The sequence below is a fragment of the Sus scrofa genome, chromosome 4 (assembly GCF_054392235.1).
Source record: "Sus scrofa isolate SSC_HxYL_T2T_F1_AM1 chromosome 4, Sscrofa_HxYL_maternal_Yorkshire_Landrace_v2.0, whole genome shotgun sequence".
Lineage (NCBI taxonomy): Eukaryota > Metazoa > Chordata > Mammalia > Artiodactyla > Suidae > Sus > Sus scrofa.
This window is the reverse complement of record NC_139386.1, coordinates 11,318,662-11,342,890: the sequence shown is the minus strand read 5'-3', so window position 1 is coordinate 11,342,890 and position 24,229 is coordinate 11,318,662. Positions and strand designations below refer to the sequence as shown.

The 24,229-nt window shown below is 40.4% G+C and overlaps 1 protein-coding gene across 3 annotated transcripts in view; it reads right to left on the bottom strand.

The window, feature by feature from the left end:
* LOC102167986 (uncharacterized) overlaps nt 1-24,229 on the bottom strand; it is a 573,390-nt gene that overhangs the window by 35,052 nt on the left and 514,109 nt on the right. The window lies entirely within an intron of this gene.

Genomic DNA, 24,229 nt, shown 5'->3' with positions numbered 1-24,229 from the left:
TGAATTGGACGATAGTTTCCAGACATTAGAACATTTCCTTATTTTTTGTGCACCTCCAATGTAATGCCTATAGGTGTGACATTCTAACTTGAATATTTTCCATCAGTTACATAAGCCAATACAATCAATAAAACAATGAACCAAACCTCAATTTGTAGCATTTACCAATTTTCATGGTGTAAATACTCCCAAATCTGGCAGATATCAAGCTACAAAATGACCCCACTGAATGAGAAGCTAGAAAAAGATGGAAGTAGCACAGCCACTTCATAATATTTCCACCACAGAGATGCAACAGCTATTAATACCCTAAAGAGGATCAATAATAGTCAAATGAAGTCAAGTGTTACAAAATGATGAATTGGGATATTTTATATTTTAATGTCATGTTAAATTCATACTTTATATAGTATACTTGTCAGTGATGGCTATGTTTAAAAACTGCTCACAAATTTTTCAAAAGTAAAACCATCAGCACTCAGAGTCCACATGGGCTCTAGCACACCACTGCTTATATAAACCTCAGGATTCAAAATGCTTATTTTACAGATGAGAAACTGAGGCCCTGGACAGAAATGAAAATGTCCAAAATTCAGTAATTTCTTTGCTTTGGGTTTTGTCAGCAGAGCTACAGACTTGATTCTCATTATTACTACTTACTCTGAGAGTGTCCCTGTCTCTCCAAACCTCAGCAGCCTTTTGTGTTTTATAGAATTAGTAATTCCAAAATAATAAACTTAAGATAAAATATATTCCAAGTCATTTACTTAGGTAATATTTAGAAAGTGTTCCATAAATAAGTTATTACTGTTAGTAGAAGGTTATTATAGCAATAAAGACAACACAAATATCCACTCCACCTGACAACCCTTCAGTTGTCTGTAGACAGTTCTCACATTCTGCTAAATAAACTCATCAGTAAACTGTGCAACCCTAGTTTTTGCAAAATCTCCATATTCAACTTGTGCTAGGCTCAGCACTTGCTGCTAGTAATTCAACTTTTTAAATTAGAGTCGTTTTCCACTTTGATCTGACTATCCACAATTCAGAATGTCTTAAATGAGGTTCATTTAGTTTTGCTTTTCCTCCACATCTAGGAATTAGGTTCAAGTCTGAGCAGTATTTCCAGAATGGCATTGACAAACCAGCACATGTCAAGAGGAGGCTTTTATGATAAGAGATCTAGAAACCCTTGTAGCTTCAGAGACAGCTGAAGGAAGTGGACTTTCTTGACTGTTTGACCCTGGTTGTAATCCAAACCTGTCATTTATATTCTCATTGAGCTTTCATGAGAACATAATGAAATACTGAATGAAAGAAGGCACAAGGGAATACATGTAGAAGCCACAAATAATACAGGCACTGCTTAAACAAGATTTGGGCTGTTGACTACAGTCGCTTGAGCCTGAATTCCCTCATTGGTGATAATGAGATGACAGCTTCTTCAATATGTTGTTATAAAAATTAGTTATTTAACAGAAGCTCCTAGCACATGATAAATGGCTGCAGTCCTTATTCTTGTTCTCCAGCTTTCTACCTAGCTGATCAGTCACTTGAGTCCCTCAAAGAACTGAGGGGGAACCAGGCAGGAACTGCGAAGCAGATCCCAAGGAAGAAACAGTTGCCACTTACTGGACAGTTCCAGAGGTCTGTGTACAGCAGGAAAAGTCACAAGTTGGAAGCTCTGGCTTTATAAAAAGTTTTTGGAAGGAATAGGGGGGGTTCATAGTAAAGTGTTGTTGGGGAAAGTGACATAAGCCAAAATAGCCAAATGATTTGTCTGTGATTCTTACATCTCTATACCTGTAATACATTTCAGTAAGACTTTATGGGATTTTTTTTTTTCTTCTGAAAGCTGGAGAGAGAGTGTGTACCTGTCTCCATACATGGGTCTGAGACATTTGGGAATAGTGACAAGGGAATTACATGGCAATGCTGAAAAGTTACCTCTATCACGTGACAATGTGCTCATCTAAAAGACTATTTTTGATCCTCTCTAAGGGGGTAGAAGAGGGCATGGGATGAAATTCTGGCCAAAGAGATAAAGGCAGATTTTCTAGAATTTCTTCCAAGACTTGTAAAGAGAGTCAATATGTTTTTCTTTTCTTTCACATTTTGAATCTTTCTTCTGATCTACAACTAGCATTTCATGCATGGAGTACCAACAACAACCTTCTGGGAATGGAAACTGTGAAGCAGATCCCAAAGGAAGAAACAGTTGCCACTTCCTGGACAATTACCATCCTAAACTGAATTGTTCCTTTCAGACCCTCCTTTGTGAAACATACTTCAGCCACAGTTTCCAGTCCCTATCACCAGGATCACAGAAATACAGGGAAAAAAATCCTAAGAGAAACTATAAATAGTTGTATGCCAACAAACTGAACAACCTAGAAGAAATGGACAAATTTGTAGAAACATACAGAATACCAAACTGAATCAGGAAGAAACAGATAATCCAAACAGACCGATTGCCAGTAGTGAAGTTAAATTTATAATTTAAAAACCCCAGAAAAAAAAAATTTGAGACCAGACAGCTTCCCAAGAGAATTCTGCCCAACATAAAGAGAGAACACGTAGCCTTCTCAAACTATTCCAAAAAATTGAAGGGGAGGAAAATATTACCCTGATACTAAACCCAAATGAAGATAATATTTTTTTTAAAAAAGAAAAGTACAGGCCAATATATCTGGTGAATATAGATGCAGAAATCCTCAAAAAATAGCAAACAAATAAAATTCAATATATAAAAAGGATCATATACCATGAAGTGGGATTTATGCCAGAGATGCAAGGATGGTTCAGTATCTGCAAATCAATCAATGTGATACACAGCATTAACCAAAGGAAGGGTAAAACTCACATTATCATCTCAACAGATGCAGACAGAGCATTTGGCAAAACTCAAAATCCATTCATGATAAAATGCTCTCATCATTGTGAGAGAGCATACTCAACAGTGAAAAGCTGAAAACTTTTCTTCCAAAATCCTAAAGAAGATAAGGATGCCCATTCTAGCCACCTGTATTTAATATAGTATTGAGTCCTAACCACAGCAGACAAGAAATTAAAGGGATCCAAATTGGAAGGGAAGAAGTAAAACTGTCATCATTTGCAGTTGACATGATACTATATATAGAAAACCCAAAAATATCCACAAAAAACTACTAAAACTTATGAGTTCAGTAAAGTTGCAGTAAACAAGATTAATATACAGAAATATGTTGTTTTCCTGTACCCACTAATGGCGAACTATCAGAGAGAGAAAGGAAGTAAACAATCCCATTTAAAATCACATCAGAAGGAACAGAATACCAGGAATAAATTTAACCAGAGAGGTGAAAGACCTATACTCTGAAAACTTTAAGACACTGAAGGAGGAAATTGGAGATCATACCAAAAAATGGAAAAATATTCATAATACATGGATTGAAAGAATTAAACATTATTAAAAATGTCCATACTAATACCCAAAGGAATCTACAGACTCACTGAAATCCTTATCAAAATACCTATGACATTTTTTACAGAATTAGAACAAATAATCCTAAAATTTATATGGAAACACTAAAGACTCTGATTTTCCAAAACAAGGGATAAAAGCAAAGCTGGAAGTATCATGGTCACTTCCTTCGGACTATACTACAGAGGTATAGCATCAAAACAGCAGAGTACTAGTACAAACAGACACATAGATCAATGGAACAGAATAGACAGTCACATAGATCCATGTAATTTTGGTCAATTAATCTATGACAAAGGAGACAAGAATATACAATTGAGAAAAGACAGTCCCTTCAATAAGTGGTGCTATGCAAACTGGACAGCTATATTTAAAAGAATGAAATTAGAACATTTTCTCACATTTTTATTATACAAAAATAAAACATATTAAAGATACAAATATAAGACCTAAAACTAAAACTATAAAACTCCTAGAAGGAAACATAGGCAGAATACTCTTTGATAAAAAATTTTAGCAATATTTTTTTGGCTCTATTTTCTCAGCAAGGGAAGCAAAATCAAAGGTAAAAAAAAAAAGGGGGGCTCTACTTAAAAGACTTTGCACAGCAAAGGAAACCATCAATACAATGAAAAAATAACCCATTGAATGGGAGAAAATATGTGCAAATGATATGACCTATTGGGTTAATATCAAAAAATACATAAACAGCTCATAAAACATAATATTAACCTGATTATGAAGTGGAAAGACATGATTCCACACAACAGATACACATGGCCAACAGGCACATGAAATGATGCTCAACGTCACTAATCCTCAGATAAATGTAAATCAAAACCACTATGAGAGAGCACCTCAGACACAGCAGAATGGCCATCATCAGAAAGCCTATCTGTAAGAATCTGAGAAAAGGGAACCCTCGTCCACTGTTGGTGGAAACATAAATCAGTGCAGCCACTATGGAAAACAGTATGGAGATTCTTCAAAAAACTAAAAACAGGACTACCATACTCTTGGGTCAGTATCCAAAAAAAAAAAAAAAAAAATGAAAACACTAATTCAAAAAGACACATGCACCCTAATGTTCACAGAAGCATTATTTATAATAACCAAGATATGAAAGTAGCTTAAGTGTCCATTAACAGATGCATGGATAAAGACATGAGATACATACACACACGCAATGGAATACTACTCAGCCATAATGAAATTCTGCCATTTATAATATGGATGGACCTAGAGTATACTACACTTAGTGAAATAGATAAAGACAAATACTGTATGTTATCACTTATTAAAAATAATACATACAAAACAAACACTTATAGAGACAGACTAGTGGTTGTCAGTGGGGAGAAGGGGAGGAGCAAAATAGGGATAATGGGGTTAAAATATACAAACTACTACATATAAAATAAGCTATAAGGATAAATTGTTTATCACAGGGAAATATACCCATTATTTTATAACAACATGAAATTGAGTATAATCTATAAAAATATTGAATCACGTTGTACACTTGAAACCAATATAATATTGCAAATCAACCCCACCTCAATTTAAAAAATTTCATTGATGTATAGAAGTGGCATGACAACTCTTTAATTTTGCTATAATTATTAACACCATTTTTCAAGCGAGGACACTGAGGAAGGGATGAATTAAATAACTTGTTGAAAGTCACAGTCAATAAATAAAAAGTCAAAGTTTAAACCCAGGCAATGTAGCTTTCGAGTCTGTGTTACTCTGCTGCTTTTTGGTTTTCAACTAAGAGTAGGGAATGTTGTCACAAAGTTGGCCACGAAGCTCCTTTCAGATTTAGTTCTGTCTCCTGATTGCTTCCTCTCTTATTTTACCCTTGGAATTTTGTTTCCACTTCTTTTAACTGGGATTTTTTTAAAGACCCAAATGTGGCTCCCATCCTTTCTCGGACCACCCGGAGGAAACTAATTTGCACAATGCCCCTGTGGTTCATTCAGGGGCACATTCAGTATTAACTGCTCTAAAGAAGAAAGCCACACAAGAGCAGGCTCATCAGCCAGCCAAGATCAACACATTGTAGCCTAGACTTCTCCCCAAGAACTTAGAGTGTCAGCAGACAAATGTGAACAGAAAATAAGAGTCTTCATTAGTAAATGCCGGAGTGCTTCTCCACAAGAGGTATTTTCACATCTTTACCCCTGTTCTTCAGAGAAAGCTTATGAAGTAAATATTGCTATTTAATGTTCATCATTTAAGAAGATCCATGCCAGGTGTAGCAATTTGGGGATCTGAACCTAAATGCAAAGTTCCATACTTTCCTTGCATCACTGCATGCTATGACTTTATCACCTTGAGATAAAAGCCAAATCATGTTACACAAACAATCCTATCGCAGGTTCCTTGCTATGAAAATACTAAAACAGAAGAAAGCAATGTAAAACAATGTAACATGCAATGTAAACCTTGGAATCCGCAACTCAGGGAGTTTAAAAGCTAAATCACAAATGATTGCAGCACCCACCCCATCACAGTGCAAAGCCTCCCCTTCTAGAAACCTAATCCCTTTCCATCACACCTGCTGTCAAGTAGTCCTCTAGGTATATTTGGCCACAGTGTAGATTTGAATCATCATTTTCTTACCTACCCAACTCTCTCTGCCAGTGTTGAAACTGAGGTCAAGAAGAGAAATGACTTTGCCCAATTCAACGGATACAATTATCCAGGTTGGGAGCCTCATTTCCACATTTCCCTCATTGTATCAAGCTATCCTAAAAAAAAAAGAAAGAAAAAAGAATAAGATACTCATGTTGCAACAGAAGAAAGAGTGGGGGAAAAACTGTAATTGAAATGTATACATGTAAGGATAACCTGACCCCCTTGCTGTACAGTGGGAAAATAAAAAAATAATAATAATAAAATAAAGAAAAAGAAACACTCCTTTACCACAAGTCTATTTTCCTGAACCAGGGAATCAGTGATTACATTCACTTAAAAACCTATGGCAGAAAAATGTAAATTTAACTTGAGTTGCTCTATTTTTAATGCATTCGGAGATTACAAATGATCTTTTTTCCTGAGAGTAAACTGAAAAGAATTCCAACCTTATTTAGCAGACTAGGAACTGTATAGACAGGCCATGGCAGAAACCCCATGTTTTTTCCCCCTTCAAGATGAAGCGTCTCACCTCCCCACATTCCTAACTCTAAGAGATGGGTTTGTACTTGACAAACGGAGGTCTCCCATCATTACCCAAATCCACTTAGCAGAGGAATGCACCCTCAAGAATGGGGCCTGGTAAGAAGTGCTTAGAGACGGTCTGGGTTGAAGCAGGGCCCTTCTGATTCCATTTATCAGTGGTGTGGTGGTGTCCTTTGAAGTGGCTTCCTTCAGTCTTGGCAGGATCTCACAGAGCCACCAGTGTAGGAGGAAATGCCACCCACAGCCTCCATGAGGCTCCTCAAGGAGGGGGCACCCCGCAGCTGGGGCTGGGTCCTGCCGAGACCAGGCGGCACCAGGGAAGAAGAGGAGGGAAACGTGCTGGCTCCTGCCTTTGGCCACTTCCAAGTTAGCAGGAATTTCCTGAACCAGGGATGGCGTACATAATTATTTTTTTCTGGGATCAGAGTAATCATGAGGCCTTTTTTTAAAAAATAAGAGAGAAGAATGCTGCAGGGACCTTATACATACAAGCTACATATATTTTTCATTAGCCCCACAGATCCACTTTCCATCATTCTCTACTCTGCTGTGTTTCCCTGGGAGGCTGACATCACATAAACTGTAACAGTGAGCTGGCAGTTGGAGATACTGGTAAGAGAGAAGAAGAGCTGGAAAGAAGTCAAGTCAAGCTCCTTATTACTGAAGTCTTCTTTCTGCTAAATCACCATGGGTTGGTTGGGTTCCTTTTCCCATAGTCAAGCCCCTATCCAGCAATACTCCTCCTGGGAAAAAAGAGCATAGTCCATGTTCTCGAGCCTCTATTGAAGTTGTAGCACATCTGTCAGTCAGAAAGGCATGGAGTAGGCACATGATCTAAGCTAGGCCAATCATATATTTTTTTCCTTGAGAATTTGAATCTGAAGCCAGGTGATACAGAGGCAGAGAAAGTGTTGGATGCCTGGGTTGAAGCCTTCCAAAAAATTTTTTTAAATGTCCAGTGGCTCCTTAGATTCCAAGAGCTACATTGATTCTATTTTAAGTCCTGGTTCCTCAGTGTTTCCTTAAATGTTATGATTCACCCACATTCCACTGAAAACAAAGCTGTAACTAAAGAAATTGAAGCTCAGAGCATTGTGGCAGTTCGTCCAAAGTCACACAGCGCGTACATAGAAAACATGAGATGCAAATTCAGCTTCGTTTCCAATATACCACACGGCTTACAGGAAGGCAGGATTTAGGAGTTCATGACCTATACACACAAAGAGGCTTGAGAAACTTGATCTTGCTATTAAATGCTGAGTAAGCCCATGAAAAATGTCTGCCTAGTGCCCGGACATAGGGAATAAAACAAAATAAAGACCAATTTAGAAAATTTCTCTGACCAGTAGAATTCTATTTGGAACAGTGTAAGAGAAACTAATTATTAACAAACCCATGGTCATTTTCAAAGGACACTTCTTATAATTTTCTTTCTTCTTACATTTTTCGCTGCTTGCTCTCTCTTCTGAGACTAACTGGATGAGAAAGCAGACATGTATATATTCCTGACAATGGGAATTTGCAGAATATGGTATCTGCTGTAGAAGGGATGTGTCTCCTAAAATTCATAAGTTAAAAATCTAATGCCCAAGGTAATGGAATTAGATGTTGGGACCTTTGGCTCTGTCCTCGTAATGGGATTAGGGATTTTACAGCAAAGGACCCAGAGGACTCCCTTGCCCCTTCCACCATGTGGGTACACAAACAAGAAAGCACCATCTATGAACCGGAACGCGGACCCTCACCAGACACCATGTCTGCCAGCACCTTGATCTTGGATTTCCCAGCCTCCAGAACTTCGAGAAATAAATTCCTGTTGTTGATAAGCTATCTGGTTTTATGGTACTTGATTATGGCAGCTGAACAGAGTAAGGCAGTATCTCTTTTAATCTTCCAATTATTCTGTGCAGAGGTCATTTTTGTCCCACTTTTCAGATAAGGAAATAAAGGTGCCAATGCCCAAGTCATATAATTGTAAAAGGCAAAAACAAAGACTTAGAATTTGGTCCACGTGCTCTTTTTAACGGCACTAATATTTATCAACAAGGATGTTACTTCACAGGCATCCTTGCGGCAACCACAAAAATATTGTCCTGTTTGAGAACCTCTAAATCACAAAAGTATATTAAAAGTATATTAAAAATATATTTCTATTCCTTTTTTCTTTTTTTTTTTTTTCATTTTTGGCCTCACCTGCGACACGTGGAAGTTTCCAGGCCAGGATCGAACCGCACCACAGCAGGGACCAGAGGCACAGCTGTGACAATGCTGGATCCTTAAGCCCTGAACCACAAGAAAACACCCTCCTTTTCAACCTCCTGAAGCTCTACTTCAATTTTTCTTTTTTGCTAAATGCAGTGGAAGACATCTTTGTTGCTACTCTTAAGAAGTAATAGGTGGTTCTATCTAGCAAAGGACAAGGTGTGGGGTCTTCTTTGAGGAAAATCTGATACCTGGAGATACAGAATCTTCCACTTTCCATTGGCTGCTTTTTCTTTCTTTCTTTTCTCTCTCTTTTTTTTTTTTTTTTTTTTTTTTTTGCCACACCAGAGCATATAGAAGTTCCCTGGTCAGGGATCTAACCTGTGCCACAGTTGGCAACCTGCACCACAGCTACAGCAACACTGGATCCTTTGCCCACTGTGCCACAGGGGGACTTCCTACTAGCTGCGTCTGAGATGCCAGAGGGGAGGTCACAGTGCAGGGGACACAATTGGTACCAGGTAAATACTGCACAATGCTCTAATTTGGTTGAAATTTGAGTGCATATTTAACAGCCTTACATAATGCAAAAAGTTACTAAGCAAGTATTTGAATACATAATATATAACTGGCACTGTCCTAGTCATTGTAAAAACAGTGGTAAACAAAACTGATAGGTTCTGGGCTCTTATAGAGAAAAGACAAATTTAAGCAAGTAGAAAATGAAAAGGTACTCAGATATGCTAAGTACAATATCTATAAAATAATAACCGTATGATTTAAAGTAACTGGTGGATTTTCAAGTGGTCCTGGGACAGTCTCATGTAAAAGAATAAAACTAAGCTTCTACCTCACACCATATATAGTAACTAATTTAAAGTGGACTAACTTAATAGGACTAAATTTAAAAGCTGAAACCATAAAACTAGAAGAAAACCTAGGAGGCAATCTTCGTGACTTTGGATTAGATGATGGTTTCCTATACATGGCGCCTAAAGCACCAGCAATGAAAAAATATGGACTAACTCGACTTTATTAATAGTAAAATCTTTTGGAGTTCCCATCGTGGCGCAGTGGTTAACGAATCCGACTAGGAACCATGAGGTCGCGGGTTCGGTCCCTGCCCTTGCTCAGTGGGTTAACGATCCAGCGTTGCCGTGAGCTGTGGTATAGGTTGCAGATGCGGCTCGGATCCCGCGTTGCTGTGGCTCTGGCATAGGCCGGTGGCTACAGCTCCAATTCAACCCCTAGCCTGGGAACCTCCATATGCTGCGGGAACGGCCCAAAGAAATAGCAACAACAACAACAACAACAAAAAAGACAAAAAAAAAAAAAAAGTAAAATCTTTTGTTCTTCTAAGTAGATCGTCAAGAAAGTACAAAGACAACCCACAGAATGGGAGAAAACACTTTCAAATCATGTATCTGATAAAAGACTTGTATTCAGACTATATAGAGAACTCTTACATTTTAGGTCATTTTTCACTTGCTGAAATTTGCATTTTCTTTTCTCTCTGAGAGCCATTTTAAAAATGGGCAAAGAATTTGAATAGACGTTTCTCCAAAGAAGATACACATATATGACCAGTAAGCACATGAACAAATGCTCAATACCATTGCTCACTAGGAAGATGAAAATCACAATGAAATGCAGGATCATACCCACTAGGATGGCTATACACATTTTTTAAAAAACAGAAACCAACAAGTGTTAACAAAGATGTGGAAAAGCTGGAACCTTTGTATATTGCTGGTGAGAATGAAAATGTGGAAAAGTTTGGTAATTCCTCAAAAAGTCAAACATAGAATTACCATATAACCAGTAATTCCACTCCTAGGCATATATCCTAAATGAAAACATATGTCTACATGAAAACTTAATAGCGAATATTCATAATAGCATTATTCCCAGTAGTTAAAATGCAGCCAGAATTACCATCAACAGATGAATCTATGAACAAATTATGGTATATCCCTACAACAGAATATCATTCAGCCATAAAAAAGAATAAAGTATTGATACATCCTACAAAGTAGGTAAAGCTTGGAAACACGCTAAGTGAAAGAACAGTCACAAAAGACCACATGTGTATGATTTCATTTATATGACATGCCCAGAATAGGTAACTGCATAGAAACAGAAAGTAGCTTAGTGGTTACCAGAGTCTGAAGGAAGAGGGAAATAGGGCGTAGTTATTAATGGGGAAGGGCCTTCTTTGGGGGAGTGATTAAAATGTTCTGTAATTAAGTAGAAGTCATAGTGGCAAAACTCTGTAAACATACCAAAAAGCACTAAAACGTATACTTTAAACGGGCAAATTTTATGAAAGGTAAAATACATCTCAATAAAGTTGTTATTTGAAAAACTGGTGGGGACATTGAATTTCTCAGTTTCCACCACTATTCCCATCAAATGAAATGATGGAAGATGTGTGTGACCAGTTTAGCAATAAAAAGAGTTGCTCGTTTTTTAACTGTGCACGTATGTGTGCCCGTGCTTTATTTTATTTTATTGGAGTATAGTTAACTTACAATGTTGTATTAGCTTCAGGTGTACAGCAAAGCGAATCAGATAGACATACACATATATCCATCATTTTTTCCCATGTAGGCTATTACAAACTCTTGAGTAGATTTCCCTGTGCCATACATGCAGGTTCCTATTAATTATCTATTTTATAGAGTAGTGTATATTTGCTATTCCCTTACAGCAAAAGTCCTACAATGTGGTCTGCAGCCAGACCACATGGGTGTAGATTACAACGCCGCCATTTTCAAACCACAGCATCTCAGACAACTTAATTAACCTCCCCAAGTTCCAGATTCCTTATTAGTAAATAGGACATAACAGTGCGTCTCTTAAGTGAGTGCACGTCCATGATCCATTAAGCAATGTTTACAGTAGCTGAGTTTATGCTGACAATTATTATTGCTTTTGTGGTTATTGGCATCCTCTCCACTAGCTCTGGACTTAATCTGAACCACCATGGACCAAAAGAAAGGGCGTCTGTGCCTTTCTGTTGACATTTGACAGATGGCTGTCCTCCGCTGCTCACATTCCTCTCCCTATTTTCTGCTTGGAGAATTCGCTCCTGTCCGCCCCAAGTCACCAGGGAGTGTTTTGCTTTGAGGAGGAAACTGCGTGGATGGAGGCGTGGAGGCCAGCTGAGTCTCACTTCCATCCTCTCTCTTCCCCCCCTCCTATGCCCTGGAAGCTGCTTTATCGTTCACACGATCTCTCAGGGGACGTCTGGAACGATCTCTTTCGCGTATCTCAGAATTACCCCCAAAGCATGTAATGGTTCAATCAAAACGGTTCTGGCCTCCTCTGGAAAGAGCAAAGCCAAGGTGATGAGGGGACAGCCGTGGTGAGAAGAAGGTAGGATCATCCTCGAAGCTCGTGGAGGAAAAGAAACGTGAATGGCAAAGACAAGCAAGTACCAAATGTGTCCCAGGGATGGGCCCTCCACCACCAAGGCTCTGTGCCCAGGACCACGAGCCACCATGCCTGCAGCTCCTCCTCCCGCCCCCATGGGAGCCGGTGACCAATCACTAAGCCACCACCCAGACCAAGGGGCCCAGACGGCCCCTGCCCTCCTCTGCCTGGAGAGCTGGAGAGAAGCGGAGTCTGGGAGCGCTCCCCCTACCTCACGTCTCAACCCAGAGCTCTTTTTTATAATATGAAAGAGACACTTTTGTTCCTTGAGCACTTGCCCTGGGCCAGGCCCAGAACAAGTCAGTTATGGGGGCGCCTGAGTTAAGGAGAGGGGCGAAGGGACAGATGTCCACGTGAGGGCCCCCTGTATCTGAGACATGGGGGAAAAGCTGCCTGTGAAAATCAGGGGTGGTTTCACAGAGGAGGCAGCAGGGGAGCTGCTGGGGGATCCCTGCTGAAAATTCGTACTCCTTTTGGCCTCCCATATGTCAGTATTTTATTTTTTTACTTTTAAATTTTTCATGGCCATACCTACAGCATATATGGAAGTTCCCAGGCCAGGGTTTGAATCTGAGCCACAGCTGAAACCTCTGCTGCAATTGCAGCAACACCAGATCCTTTAACCCGCTGTGCCAGGCTGGGAATCAAACCCTCACCTCTGCAGGGACCCCGAGCCACTGCAGTCAGATACTTAACCCACTGTGCCACAGCAGGAACTCCCATATGTCAGGATTTTATATGAATAATTTAACCTAGAGAACCTGACCCATCTCAACTTAGGCCCAAGTTAGTCGTCTTCCAACATCATATATAAATCCCTGTTTCTCGGAGTTCCCGTCGTGGCGCAGTGGTTAACGAATCCGACTAGGAACCATGAGGTTGCGGGTTCCATCCCTGGCCTTGCTCAATGGATTGGGGATCCGGCGTTGCTGTGAGCTGTGGTGTAGGTTGCAGACACGGCTCAGATCCCACCTTGCTGTGGCTCCGGTGTAGGCTGGCGGCTACGGCTCCGATTCGACCCCTAGCCTGGGAACCTCCATATGCCGCGGGAGGGGCCCAAAGAAATAGCAAAAAGACAAAAAAAAAAAAAATCCATGTGTCTTTAGGGCTGCCCTCGAGGTCTTTGAGGAGGGACGTAAGAACCCCGACAGGGATTTTATTTCACAAGGGAGAAGGGATGGTTTTACAAACTGTTTTAGTAAGAGCACAGCCTCCTCCTACAGCCTTGACCATCAGCACACTACCTGGCAGGTTTCCCAGGCAAGGCTTACCTTGAGACTGGCAAACATGTTCTCAACACCTTCTCTATGTCACGTGCTGGAAATACCATGTTGAATGGCCCCACTGGTTCCTGGTCCCCTCCTCAGTGCACAAGCAGCTGGGGCAGGGACTCCCTGATCCACCGCCTTTGTCTGCCATGCGGGGGCCCCCACAGCACCTGGGGGTGATCCTCCCCCCCACCTGTTAGCAAATCTCCTAGCATCTATCATGCACATCTGAGAAAACCCCAGTCAGATAGGGGATGAGGGCATGTGTGCTGGAGATGTGGCAAAGCCACAAGAAGCTCTAAGTATCCGAAGCTCATTCAGAGCGGGTAAGGTGACAACGTTAAAAAGAGATACAATGTACCAGTGGTTACAGAGAGTTTTCTTCCTTGGGAAAGTTTCTGAGCAAAGAGTCAGCACACAGGCATCGAAGCTTCTTGTGCCCACACCTGTTTGCTTCCCACTGCTCTGTGTCAGCAGAGCTGTGAGTGCAAAGCTAAGAACCAACATCAGTCCTACCACCCATCCATGCCTAGCCCCACATTAGAGATCCTGGTAAGGAAATAGTGAGGGAACACACCAAGCAGAATGTCAGCCAAAGGTGCGGGTGCAACACTGGGAGTGGCGCAAGATCCGAGAGCCCCACCCAACAGCGAGAAAAATCTAGGCTCTGCCTTCTACAGCCAAAGAAAACAACTTCAAGCACGCTCATCACGTGCTAATAAGCACACAGACTGACACCTCCATACAAGAGTCCAGGCATATCCACACGTGTGTCTACCTTTATATTCACTGACTTACCAATTTAAAACTGTCTCTTGCTCCAAGGGTTTCATTTTATGGAGGGATGGCCATGTATTAACCATCAGGAACTCAGCCAGATTCTTTGTTAATTCAATGTGACCTCATAACCAACCTGAAAGGTAGGTATTAGAAACCTTGGTCACTGATGAGAAAAATTAAAGCTCCAAGGACTATGGAAAATGCCCCAAACCAGAGAACTGAGAAGTGACGCCATCATTCAATCCAAGTCCATAATAATAATTTTAAGATCCCTAACAGTTTTTGTACAAAATTTGTTCTTTCTCTTAACGTGTATTAGGATGATATTCAGGAGTTTCCGTCGTGACGCAGTGGTTAACGAATCCGACTAGGAACCATGAGGTTGCGGGTTCGATCCCTGCCCTTCCTCAGTGGGTTAAGGATCCAGCGTTGCCGTGAGCTGTGGTGTAGGTCGCAGACGCGGCTCGGATCCCAAGTTGCTGTAGCTGTGGTGTAGGCTGGCAGCTACAGCTCCAGACCCCTAGCCTGGGAACCTCCATATGCCATGGGAGCGGCCCCAGAAAAGGCAAAAAGACAAAAAAAAAAAAAAAGATGATGTAATTTTTCATGATATAAACTGAAAAAGAAAGAAAACTTCTATTTTCACCCCAGACCATAAATGAAGGGTACATTTAACAGCTTTACCTTATAGGCGTTCCCATTGTGACTCAGCAGTGACAAACCCAATTAATACCCAAGAGGACGTGGGTTCAATTCCTGGCCTTGCTCAGTAGGTTAAGGATCTGGTGTTCCCATAATTTGTGCTGAGGGTTGCATTTGCAGCTCGGATCTGGCGTAGCTGTGGCTGTGGCGTAGGCTGGCAACTGCAGCTCCAATTCAACCCCCAGCGTGGGAACTTCCATATGCTACCAGTGTGGCCCTAAAAAGCAAAAAAAAAAAAAGTGTTAGCCCATATATTTTTTTTTTTAAATGGCCCTTTGGATTTTTAGTTGTTTTCAGAGTACTTTTCTATTGTAAATACATGATAATTCTTCTTAGGATGAAAATATATGCTATTAAAAAAGAAAAGGAAGCAGCCATGACAATCTTGGCAATATTCTTCCCCTGGTAATCACATCCATTTTCACTCTGTAAGGAGAATTTCTGGATGAGAGTATGCAGCCATTCTGAGGCTTTTTGATACACAGCACCACTCACCCTCTGCAAACATGGCAGTCATTTCCCCCCAGTCTTCAGTTTTATCTCAGGGTTCACTTAATTTTCAGTTGGCTCACTAGGCAGTATGAACAACTTTATCTGATTATTGTGTTTATTCTTTATCGTGTATATATTTACTCAATTTTCTTTTGATATGTTCATTTTTCTTATTGACCTATAAGTATGGTTTATGTATCCAGGATATCATTTTTTCTGACACATATGTCACTTATGCACCATTTGCCAATAGATAGTATGATAGGCAAAAATACTATTTTCTACGTATACATTATCAATCTTTTTCTTTACTTTTTCCTGTCCAATACCAGTGTCTTAAATATATTTACTTTAGCACGCGTTCCCTTTTTATAATTTCATTATTTTTACTCAAATATGTGATACATCTAAAATTTATTTTAGAGTGTGACGGAAGTTAGAAAACATAATTTTCAGATCTTTAGGAAAATAAAAGATGAGTAATATTTAAGGCTTATGCTTGTTATGATGTCCCTTATAAAGAAAAAAAAAAAAAAAAACTCCTGTGCTCTAAAATTTGGCCCAGTTGCTTAGAAATTTGTCATCACTGTCAATATAAGAGAGAGAAAGGGAAGAGATTATGTGGGTCTTCCTCACAGGACATGGACAAATTGTCAGGGAGACAATAAAAATATAAAATAGTGTGTTATGGTAATTACAGCAATAGTGAAATATTAATGAAGGCCAGATGGAAAGGGCAACTTTGGGGAAGAGTGAGAATTAGGCTGAGCTTCAGAGAATAAGTAGCATTGGGCACACTGGAGAGGAGGAGAAAGGACCTCAAGTATGAGAGGAATTCCTGGACCAGATCAGGACGTAGCAGCAGTAGCAGCAGAAGGGAGACCAAGCTGAGCAGCCGCGAGTTGAAGGGGAGATGAAATTAACACAGGAATGTGTTTGTCGCTGATGGTGAGCTGTTAAGCCGGTGTCTTTTTACATTTATAATAATCATCGTGCTACTGAACTTGACACGTCTTCAAAAGATTAGATTAAACCAACCTTTGTTCTACACTAGGGAAAACCAAGGAGAAAATGCAGTGTGCACTTGGAGCCAACAGTTTGTATAACTCATTCCTGGTTTCTTTTCTCATCCATTCATAGGAATTTCATCAGGATTTTAGCCACTCTTTTTTTTTTTTCCCCTTTAGGGGCCACACCTGTGGCATATGGATGTTCCCAGGTTAGAGGTTGAATCTGTAGCTGCCAGCCTATGTGACAGCCACAGCAATGACTTATGCCACACCTTGTGGCAACGCAGATCTTAAACCCACTGAGTGAGGCCAGGGATCAAACCTGTATCCTCGTGGATACTAGTCAGGTTCTTAACCCACTGAGCCACAATGGGAACTCCCCATTTTTTTTTTTTTTTATCCTTTCATCGAGTCAGTAGTTTCTGTGTCTCAAGATATGCCAGACACTTTGCAAAGAACTTGGGGTATAAGGGGACCACAGCGATCCCTGCTCTGGACGGCACTCATAATAGAGGAGAGGCAAAAACATAACACGATTGAACAGGCTGAGTGCTATCATGATAGGGGGGTGTTACCCAGGTTAGGAGAGCACGAAGGAGAACTTACTGCTCCCTGTGGGTCTCCATAAAAGCCAGACAAAGTCAATGGTACTGAGCTGACTGCTGGGTCCTGAGGAGCAGTCTTTCAGTTTGGGAATGTGTGGCTACCAGGTGGTGTCACGGGACTGGAGCCCATGGGGTGTTTGGGGGAAGGTCATCAGGGAAGCCCCTGTTTTACAGCCCTTTTCCTCTGAGGGTGGCTTCCCACTGAAGGTCTTAGTCTACTTACATTCCTTCTTCATCAATACATGCTTGAAACCACTGATTGGACAGGAGAAAAACCATCCGTTGCCTATCACCTGGGCATCTATGCTACCAGGAACTTATGACCGGTGACATCCGTTGAAACGTATTATGTGTCAGACACTGCTCTAACCATTTTCACTTATTTCATTCACACAACCACCTTCACACTATTTTCTTTTGTGCTCCTGAACTTTAAATCCCCTTCTGCCTTCCGTGTCCTGGAATCAGGAAAAGAAACCAGAGCTCTGGCCTGGCGTCAGCATGGACAGTTAATCTCCTAGAATATACAGATTAATCTGGAAGGGAACCCAGAAGGATGAAAATGAGCCTGGAGGAATAGACTATAGATTTCATGGTTTGTAGGTAAATGGAACGCCAGAGTTCACACTAAGGAGTTATGACATCCTTGCATCGTTTTTTATTGGTTAAAGAGGCTATGTGTGCATAGTCAGTTAAACTATATATAATCCCATTGGTTTCTTTTTCTACTCCACTGACTCCAAAATGGGCAAGAATGGGATTTTGGGTTTATTCGTACTAAGACACAGATTGAAATGATTTGGTGTTTAGCAAGGCTTCTATGACTACGACTTATGGAAAAACGCATCTTTTAGACAAAACCTCAGAGAATGTTTAAGGCATCATCACATTATCTAGCTGGAGAAGTGGAGGATGCCTGGCAGGTGTAGCAATGAGACTAGATCTGGCCCTTCTGGCTCCCGTTTCAGCTGTTCTTCCCCCATAGCACCAATAGTTCAGTCAAGGGCCATGGCTGTCTGTGGGATGCATGCCTAGGAAATATTCCGTTTGGCCCTACCCAGATAAAAGCAGAATTAGGGTGAACAGTCAAAAACCAAAGCAGATTGGTCAGTGATGTCCTCCTTTCAGGATGCCCTAAGGCTGACTCCCCCATGGTGGGCAGTCATTCAGCCGCTGCATGACTTGGCATCATCATTTGGAGCTGAATTCTTAAGCAATGGCGAGTGGACCAGAGCCAGGCCTATATTGTGTTCTGCTTAACTCATTATTTTAAATGAATGAATGAATGAATGAATGATATACTCAAATATAAATATTCATAGGTTTCCATCAAAATCTGTTTTATCAATTTCTTGTTTTCACAAGAATCAGAAGCCTTGGCCACAACAGCCCACTTTGTTGCATGGCACATGGCAGCGATTCCCTGTAGCTGACTAGAAGCCACGCCACTTAGATGGGACATTCCTTTTCCTGTGCACGTGGGCTATTTCGCTTAAGGTATCTGTCTGGCCCCAGTTGGGATTTGTTTCTGAACCCTGACTAGGGCACTGGAAAGGATGATATCTGATCTTTACATATTCTCCAACATGTTTGTATGGCTATCTGCTAAATAATAATTATGTCAAAGCTAATGACTGAACCGTGGCTAATTCATGCAGCAAGGCGTGAACTACCATCCTATGTGTCTGTGTTTCTATTTATGATTGCATGTAGTCTTTTATTTCCAATGTAAATCAAAGCCCTTCAGAAGGATTTCTTTATCGATCGATGTGATTAATGCAAGAAATTAGATGTGAACCACCTAAGTTCCCTGGGGTGAAATTCAACTACTCCTGCAATGTGCAAAGAATACTCATGTTTCCTAATATTAAGAATCAGAAAAGAAAGCCTTGATTAAATGATGAACAAAGAAGATAATCCTTTAGATAAAACATGGCATCTATGTGCCAAATGTAGGTTCAAGGAAGACCTAATATAATTAAAAGTTTTCCTGAGACAGCAAAAAGCACAAGTATGACTTTTTAAATTACAATTTGGGTATCATTATATTTTTACGCCATTGTTGTTTTCATTACATACAATAGACTTTTAGGCAAAATTAATACGACTCACTTTTCACGTGTTTAGCCACCTGGCAAAACCTTATCATCTGTCATAATCCACATGAAGCAGCTTCTGTGAAACATTTAAACAAAACTCCATCTCTCCTTTGAAACTGCCTGTGATGATCTCAATCTCAATCTTTGGCTGCTGTATTTATTTTACTAAAGTATGATTATTAGGCACATGCCTGTTTTTCAGTTAAGATTGTGAGTTATTTGGTAACAGAAAAGTCAGCCATTTTTTTTCTTTTTTTTTTTTTTTTTTGTCGTATACACTTAGCATAATGTCTGGCCAATGGAAAAAAAAATTGACATTGTTGAGAAAATACATGGATGAATAAATACTTGAATGAATACTGAATAATTAAGTATTAGGCAAGCTTTGGGAAGCAACTGTATAGCTTTGAAAACAGCACTGGCGATATTCAGAATATTTAGAACCAAAATTTGTACCTGCTACCTATAGCTTTGAGACACTGAATAAGGAATTTTACAGATGGACAGATATATTTCCTAATCTGTTTGCCTAATGGGGCTCTTGTGAACATCTAATGACATTCCAGTAAAAATAACTTGAAATCTTTAAAGTGCTCATCAAGCATATGGGCTCATGGCCATAAAGAATTGCATCACTCTTAGAAACTAGTAATAATCATTTGCATTCTTTTTTTAGCATCATTTTTGGCTGAAACTTGCAAATATAGCCAATACCTTTTTTGTTTTTATATTTGTCAGGTGGGGCCCTCTCAACAGAGACATTCCATAGTGTTCATATTGTTTCCATGGGTACCACTGTGAAAAACCAAGATGGTGGTGCATGTTTCAAGCCAGTCAGACTCTTCGTTAGATTTTTGGTGGGAGCAGGAGATGGAAACAAGTGATTTTGAAGAAAGTAGAAGGAAAGTTAGTTTCCAATTAAAGAATGCAAATGAAATCCTAGTAAATTCTTACCATCTATAATGGGAGAGATGGAGAAGAGATGTTGGGATGAGAATGATTTTGCAAAAGTTCTTATTTACCCACATAAAACCAGTGACCTTGAGCCTCAGTATTCTCATGTGTAAATTGGGAATGGTGATAAATAGACTTTCAGGTGTTGGGGATTAAATGAAATAACCTATCTAGAGCATCTGGCACAGCATCTGGCACATTCCTTTTGGAGGGAAATGATCAGCTTCCCTATGTATGCTGACAACAGAGAGCTAGATTGGCAGTCCCCGGTTAGCCTAAGGAAAGATTTAATGCTGCTTTTCATGTGGGACCTAGCCCCAGCAGTCTTCAAGGGAAGTTACTGCATCTGGCCCCAGAAGCAGAGCTGACATTTTTGACAGGGCCTTAAGTGCAGCTCTCCCTGGGGTGTTGTAACTGAGACAAGACAGGGCAGGTGGCAGTAATTGGCATCACATCCACTCAGGGATTGGATATAGCATGGATTACTATGGAATTCTTTTTTTTTTTTTTTTAAGAGAGACGTCTATGAATCTTAGCCAGTTCTAAACCCTTTGATAATTATTTCTATCATCAATTACACAGCTGAAGGTTGAAAGGAAAGGCTGTATTTTCTTAGGAAGAAGCAATTTACCCTATTGTTCCCAAAGAGAGCTGAGTGGTATTAATAGCTCCCAGTTTTCCATCACTGTTTTATTGCTCAGATTCACAGATCAGTGCTTGGTACCCACCATGGTACCATTTTCCTTCACTTCCTGATGCACTCCTCCATGAAAACTCTGAAATTCCAGGTTCTTTAGATGCACCGTGTCCTTTCCCATCTTAATGCCTTGTTTCTTGTAGATCCTTCGACTTTAAAAAAAATCTAGGAAGTTCCCATCGTGGCACAGCAGAAACGAATCCAACTAGGAACCACGAGGTTGCGGGTTTGATCCCTGGCCTCCCTCAATGGGTTGGGGATCTGGCATTGCCGTGAGCTGTAGTGTAGTTCAAAGACATGGCTCAGATCTGGCATTGCTGTGGCTCCGGTGAAGGCTCGCAGCAACAGCTTCAATTAGACCCTTAGCCTGGGAACCTCCATATGCCACGGATGTGGCCCTAGAAAGACAAAAGACAAAAAAAAAATCTGTTCCCTTTCCCATTTCAATAACATCAAGTATCTTTAGGAGGCAGACAAAGACTAAACCAAGAACCTAGGGCACATTGCTTGTTGGTTCTAAGACTCAGTTTTGTTATGTTAAAATGGGAGCAAAACATATCATGTGGGGCCAGAACAAAGGTTTAATGTAATATATGCAACAGCATCACAGTATGTGACAAAAGTAACCACAATGTGACTAGGTCTCTGAAGACCAGCCCTGCCCTTCACCTCTAATAGTAACATATTGCTGCATTTTTTTAAAGATAATGATAGATAGGCAAATAGAGAGAGAGATAGGTAGATAGATAAATAGGTAGTAGATAGGCAGATGATAGATTCCAAAAGTAATACTTGAAAACGTGGAATTTGCTGATTGTTTCATAGGGAGACAGAGGATACGGTTACTTTGCTCAGCATCATCCACCTTTCACAGAGGTTACTTTCCAGCTCTGTCAACCTCAAAGTCTATTTATATTTTGAGTGGAAAAAGAAGAGAATAGAACATCTGTAAGGAAGAAGACCAAATGAAGAGCAACTATTTTAATGCTAATTATTTTTAAAGGTCTGTCTTTGTCAGCTAGGGTGCTGCAGAAAAATCTTTGTATTATAAAGAGATGTATTCTACGGTACTGGTTCATGAGATTATGGAAGCTAAGTCCCATGATCTGCCATCTGCAGGAATAGCAAGGCCAATGATACAGTTCAAAGGTCTGAGAGCCAGAGAGCTGATGGTGTAGATTCCAGCTGATGGTGTAGAATCTGAAGGCCTGAGAACAAGAAGCATGAAAACAGGAGATGATTATAGGTCCAGCACAGCAATTGGTCCGAGAGTGAATTTGACCTTCCTTCCTCTTTTTGTTCCATTTGGGTTTTCAACAGACTGGATAAATAAGTGACGAAGGGCTGAATTAACGTGGCCCATCACACTGGGGGAGGGCCATCTGGTTCGCTCAGTCCACCGATGCAAATGCCAACCTCTTCACAGACACACCCAGAAATTAATGTTCAACCCACTTCCTGGTTAGCCCTTAGCCCAGTCAAGTTGGCGCATAAAATTTAACCATCATAGTCTCCAAAGGCTTAGGCGAGGGATTTGTACAGGCGCCTGCACCTCGATGTCTCAAAATGACATCAACACAACTTCTCTAGGAGATGAAATAGGGCTTCTTCAAATGATTTCCACTTCTCACCTCATGTTAGGAATCATTCATTTAGCAAATATTTATTAAGCACCTACTCTCAGCCAGGTAAGCGGAAGGAAAGAAAATGAGTTAGAAGTAAGCCCCTGCTATCATGTAGATTACGCTTTACTGTAGGAAAACAAATTCACCCCAATTAATGTATTATAAGCACGAGAGGCGTGTACATGGAGCTATGAGAAAATAACAGAAAGATCTGCTTTATACTGAGTGGGGCATAGAAAAAGCCTCTGAGAATGACTGTATTTCTTAGACTATTTCAAAGGGCAATATGGATTCTTTTCTCCTTTCCACTGTTCCCCCTTCCTCTCTTTCTTCTCTCTCTTTTTTTTTTCTCTCTTTCTTTTGGGTTATAAAAGCGATAACACGAAAATTTCCCACTGCAAAAAAAAAAAAAAAAAAAATTCCTGGACAACAAGGCTTCACATACTTCCCAACAGCAGAGTCCAGAAATAATAAAACAGCAGTCCTAGTGAAAGTGGACTTTGGAGTTTCTGTCATGTCTCAGCGGTGATGAACCCAACTAGTATCCGTGAGGACGTGGGTTGGATCCCTGGCCTTCAAAAGGTTAAGGATCTGGCATTGCTGCAAGCTATGGCATGGGTTACAGATGCAGCTTGGATCTGGCATTGCTGTGGCTATGGTGTAGGCCAGCAGCTGCAGCTCCAATTTGACTCCTAGCCTGGGAACGTCCATATGTCTCAGGTGCAGCCCTGAAAAAAAAAAAAAGAAAGAAAGAAAAAGAAAAAAGAAACTGGGCTTGGCCCATCCTACCTCAGAGAGCAGAGGATGAATATTCAGATCTGGAAGCTACAATAGACTTGGTTACTGTCAAGGAGATAGAGAAGCTAATGAATATACATTTAATAATAATCCCTAATCAGTAGAGCTATTTTCTAAATTATTAATAATGGAGTTCCCATCATGGCTCAGTAGTAACAAGCCTAACTAGTATCTATGAGGACTCAGGTTCAGTTTCTGGCCTCACCCAGTGGGTTAAGGATCTGGTGTTGCCGCGAGCTGTGGTGTAGGTCACAGACGCGGCTTGGATCCCATGTTGCTGTGGCTGTGGCGTAGGCCAGCAGCTACAGCTCCAATTCACCCCCTAGCCTGGGAATTTCCATATGCTGCTGGTGTGGCCCTAAAAAAAAAGACAAAAAAATTATTAATAATAGCTGCAGTAATAATAATGATTATTATAATAGGCTATTAACCATGTGCCAGTTCCTGTTTGAAGCACATTCTAAACATAATGTTATTTAATGCTGGTGACAGTCTGTTTTATTCACATAGATCTCCAAATAGCTTTGTCTAAAGAGCCATACAAAATTCTGAATCAGTTCTAGTAGGTAAAGCCCTCAGAGAAGAGAGCGGAAGACACAGCAGGAAAATCGTCAGTGAGTGGGGGCTGGTGTCAGGGTTCCAGGTGAGGCCATAGGAAGGGTGTTTCAGTCACCTCCAGGTAAAAGTCAGGCAGGATGTCAGAGTATTCCTGGTTCCAGCACAAGCTCCAATTTTATTTGTTTAAACTTTCATGCTACAAAGAATACTGTGGAATCAACCATGTGTTAGTATGACATATAAATAAGTAATTGCAATGAACCTTTATAGCACTGTTGTATCACCATGAATGAAGATTCTAGGACACAGAGAGACATACCTAGTCTATTGTCATCTAGTGCTGCCCATGGAGGCCCAC